At 48.6% G+C, this 5,063-nt stretch overlaps 1 non-coding gene across 1 annotated transcript; it reads left to right on the top strand.

Annotated features, from left to right (window-relative positions):
• Positions 1 to 468: 468 nt before the first annotated feature.
• Positions 469 to 543, top strand: trnae-uuc (transfer RNA glutamic acid (anticodon UUC)). The gene has a single exon. It is a non-coding gene; the product is annotated as a tRNA-Glu (tRNA).
• The last annotated feature ends 4,520 nt before the right edge of the window (positions 544 to 5,063 follow it).

Here is a 5,063-nt window from a genome sequence, read left to right as displayed (position 1 = left end):
AATTTTACAATTATTATTATTATTATTATTATTATTATTATTAATATTATTATTATTATTAATATTATTTTAAACATTCCAGAATATGTTTATTGGTACCACAAACACCGCTAGTTGGAGAAGGCTGGGTCTAGTTACCTTTAAAATGAAAATTAAGTAAACTGAAATCTTCAGAATTAAATCATTGTTTTCACTGTGGTCAGAGGTCAGATTGTCTGACAAACAAATCAACAGTGAACTTTCCAACACGACTAATTTTTCATCGTACTCGCCGATCAATTTTTCTCCTCGTCAGCTGAAGAGCGATTCCCTAAACAGCCTTTTTGTGTGTTAAACAACAACCAAACTACAGTGAGTTTTTTGTTTTTGATGGGTTTGACGACGCATCTGAGCAACAACAGATCAAACGATGTTGTGTCGTCCTGGCCAGTGAGTCATCGATCAACTGTTAGTAAGAATTTAATCTGACCCTGGATAGCTCAGTCGGTTAGAGCATCAGACTTTCAATCTGAGGGTCCAAGGTTCAAAATCCCTGTTCATGTGAGTGATTCAACTTTAACAGCAGCCACACCCTGTGGCACAAACATGCTCCGTCTTTTGGAGGATGTTCGTCTATTCGGTGCCATGAAGGCTCAGGCCACGTGCCTGAGGCAGAGCTCACTCCAGTGTTGCATGTGAATTTCTTATCATACTCACTCAAACCTCCTGGCAGTGTGAAGACAATCATAAATGCAACATTTATTTGAAATTTGCATAATCCACCTCAAGACCACTCTGTAGAACTCACACCACATCATACATCTTTCACTGTGGTAAGGGGTAAAAGTTTCCACCGAACAAAAACAGAGCCGGCCCTGACCAATCTGGTGCCGTAGGTAAGATGTTAGCTGATGTCCCTTGCATTGCAGCCAATTCCACCACCAATCATTGATTTCATACACTCACACAGAAAGTAATAAGCTATATTATAGTCTATATCCCCCTCCTGGAATTGCAACCTTATCGTGGTGGAGGGGTTTGTGAGCCCCTGTGATCCTGGGAGCTGTGCTGCCTGGAGCATGTAGCTCCTGGTAGGGTCACCCAAGACAGAGAGGTCCCAGATGAGGGGCCAGACAAAAAGTGATTCTGAAAGCCCTTATGATCAGCACCCCCATAGAAACAGGCATCTCACCCAGAATAGGGAAACCGGGGGCCTCTCCTGGAGCCAGGCCTGGGAGGGGAGCTCGTAGGAGAGTACTTCTGTGTGTGGCTGGACACTGTGGCGGGCTCACCCAGAAGAACCACGTAGGGCTGCACTCTCACGGGCCCACCACCTGCGAGGGGAGAAATAGGGGCAGGATGCGATACCACACACGTGGTGGGTTGGGGTGAGGGCCCCGGCAGACTGGACTTACGGTGGAGCGATACCAACAAGATATAGTTGGGCTCACTTCTACACACAGCCTTGGCTCTGGAACCAAACTCCTGGATGGGGGCTGGACTCTAGCCTTCTCTGGAGTTGCCTGGGATGAGAAGTGACGGGTAGGTGTGGGGTTACTTGTTAGCCCCCGACTGAGCGCCGGTGTGTTGGAGTTTGTCCTGGTGAATGAAAGGGTCGCCTCACTGCGCCTTCGGGGTGCAGGGAAGAAATCTCTGATTGTCGTGACAGCGTATGGGCCGAACAGCAGCTCAGAGTACCCTGCCTTCCTAGAGACACTGGAAAGTGTCCTAGTCAAGACACCATCTGGGGACTCTGTAGTTCTACTGGGAGACTTCAATGCTCAGGTTGGCAATGATGGAGAGATTTGGAGGGGAGTGATTGGGAGGAACGGCCTACCCGATCTAAACCTGAGTGGTGCTTTGTTGTTGGACTTCAGACCTGGTAAACCCAAGCGCATAGTGAGGGTGAGCTGGGAACAGATGGCTGAGGACCCTGTCCAGACAATCTTCAACTCACACCTCCAGAGGAGCTTCTACTTGATCCCAAGGGAGGCTGGGGACATGGAGTCCAAATGGACCATGTTCAGAGCCTCCATTGTTGAAACAGCAGCTTTGAGATGTGGTGAGACGGTCATCGGTGCCTGTCGTGGTGGCAACCCAAGGATCCGGTGGAGGACGCCACCAGTGAGGGAAGCCGTCAGGCTGAAGAAGGAGGCCTTCTGGGCTTGGCTAGCACGCGGGACTCCAGAATTGGCTGAGAAATACCGACACGCCAAAAGGGCTGTTGCGATGGCAGTCATGGAGGCAAAAACTCGGGTATGGAAGGAATTTTGGGAGGCCATGGAAAAGGACTTTTGGTTGATCTCAAAGAAGTTCTGGCAAACCATCAGGCGACTCAGGAGGGGCACGCAGGTCCTCGTCTAGGTTGTGCTCAGCAGGGGTGGGGAGGTTCTGACCTCAACTGAGGATGTGGTCGGACGATGGAAGGAACACTTTGAGGAGCTCCTAAACCTGATCGACACGTCCTCCACAGAGGAGGCAAGGCCAGAAGATTCAGGAGGGTCGTCACCCACTTTTCTGGCAGAGGTCACTGAGGCAGTTAGAGAACTCCACAGTGGCAAGGCGCCAGGAGTGGATGAGATCCGCCCTGAAATGAAGGCCTTGGATGTTCTTGGACTGTCATGGCTGACACACCTCTTCAATGTTGCGTGGGAGTCAGGGTACTGGAAAGGAGACTGCGGCCAATTGTCGAACCTCAGATCCAGGAGGAACAATATGGATTCCTTCCTGGCTGTGGAACAGCGGACCAGGTGTTCACCCTTGCACAGATACTGGAGGGATCATGGGAGTTTGCCAATCCAGTCTACATGTGTTTTGTGGACCTGGAGATGGCTTACGATCATGCTCCCCGGGTTGTCCTATGGGGGGTACTGCGGGAGTATGGAGTGCCAGGTTCGCTGCTGCGAGCCATTCGGTCCCTGTATAACCACAGTGAGAGCTGTGTCCGTATTCTCGGAACAAAGTCAAACTGGTTCCCAATGAGTGTTGAACTCCATCTGGGCTGTACCTTATCTCCAATCTTGTGCTTGATTTTCATGGACAGGATCTCAAGGCGCAGTCCGGGTGAGGAGGGTGTCCAGTACAGTGCCCTCAGGAATGCGTCTCTGCTTTTTGCAGATGATGTGGTTCTGTTGGCCTCATCAAACTGTGACCTCCAGCACGTATCGGGGCGGTTTGCAGCCGAGTGTGAAGCAGTCGGGATGAGGATCAGCACCTCCAAGTCCGAGGCCATGGTCCTATGCCGGAAATAGGTGGCTTGCCCCCTCCGAGTTGGGACTGAGTTTCTTCCTCAAGTGGAGGAGTTCAAGTATCGCGGGGTCTTGTTCACGAGTGAGGGTAAAATGGAGCGGGAGATTGACAGGCGGATCGGGGCGGCGGCGGCAGTCATGCGGTCGTTGTACCGGACCATCGTGGTGAAGAAGAAGTTGAGTCAGAAGGCAAGACTCTCAATTTACCAGTCGATCTTTGTTCCAACCCTCACCTGTGGTCACGAGCTCTGGGTAGTGACTGAAAGAATTAGACCGTCGATACAAGCGGCGGAAATGAGCTTCCTCTGCAGGGTGCCTGGGCGCACTCTTAGGGATAGGGTGGAGCTCAGACACCCGAGAGGAGCTTGGAGTAGAGCCGCTGCCCCTCTGCATTGAAAGGAGCCAGTTGAGGTGGTTCGGGCACCTAGTCAGGATGCCACCTGGGCGCCTCCCTGTGGACGTGTTCTGGGCAAGATCTGCAGAAAACCGATAGCATCCCCTCCTTCTCAGGTTGGTGCTAAATTCACTAGCTGCACATTGTTCCACTGTTTCCATTGTTTCATGCTCCTCCAATGCTGCTGTTTTCTCCCGTAGCACGTCCACATCAGACGTCACAACACCCCAATCTCTTTTTAGCCCCCTTGTTTCTGACTGAACCCTACTTTATCGTCCGGGCCTCCGACTGCTGTCATATGTTCCATCTGATATTTTTATAAAGTTGTACTGTCTTTCCCTCCTTGAGCACGTGAGAAGGGGAACTGACAGCAAGTGTCAACACCTTTCTTCCATTAACACTCTGAAGACAGCTGTTTTGTCGTCCACAGGTTTATTAATGTAGAAAGTGTGAAACTACAATAAAGATAAAACTCAATATTAATGGTCTGAAGAACTTTCGCTAATCACTTGGTACATTTGCTAGTTATCTGCTGCAACATTACACAAACTTCACAAGTGTTAAAAAATATGAACAAAAATGCATAGGTAAGTATGACATAAACAATATACATACAGACAATGCCACGAAAGACGGAGGATGAGAGCAGATATGAGTGGATCTGTCAGAACATTCATCAACATGTCACACTGTAGTGATTGAACAAACTTCCTGGTCATCCTTACTTCCTGGATCTGACTTCCTGTGACATCACTATGCATTTATTTCTAAGTGTTACCAAACTACACCACTAGGAGGTGCTAAAGAGACAAAAAAAGAGACCTTGTTACAACTGTAACAGCACAAAAGCATTTGCTGAATACTTGGCACCTGTCAGAGCTGCGCTAACCACCCTGTCCACCATCGTCTCAAGCCGTTCTTGCTGGAGCTCAAGTGCTTGTAGAATAGCGTTGGACATGTTAGCTGCAGATTTCAAATGATTTCTAGAGGGAGAGGCAGTCTGAGATGAAAACTGTTTTTTGCTCTTTCACATCATTTTGATTTTCTTATGACTAAATTTGATCTATTCTGAGCGTTAAGTGCTCGTAAGAATGACAATATTGGAGTATTCATGAAGAGCCTAGAATTCCCCCTACCATTGCATTTGCTGGTCCCACAACCCATCCTGGGATAAGGCAAAAGACAGACAAGGGTAGCAGGTACAGGACCCCAAAAATTATTCTGCTTTTAGGAACACCATACTACACAGAGATGCACTCATGGCATCTCTGTGGTGCTCACCTTATTCACATCACCCAGTCCCTCGGTGTCCACCAGAACTAGAATGTCTCCTTCTTTAGTGGGGTGAGGTACACAGTACCTCTCTACACTAAACTTTTTTTCCAAGCTAGTTAGCAACCTGAAGCATTGGTAAATTCAATTAAGTTGCTTATCAATTACTT

This window comes from Chanos chanos, chromosome 9, assembly GCF_902362185.1.
Source record: "Chanos chanos chromosome 9, fChaCha1.1, whole genome shotgun sequence".
Classification (NCBI taxonomy): Eukaryota; Metazoa; Chordata; class Actinopteri; order Gonorynchiformes; family Chanidae; genus Chanos; species Chanos chanos.
The sequence above is the reverse complement of the archived record's forward strand: the minus strand, read 5'-3'. Positions and strand labels throughout refer to the sequence as shown.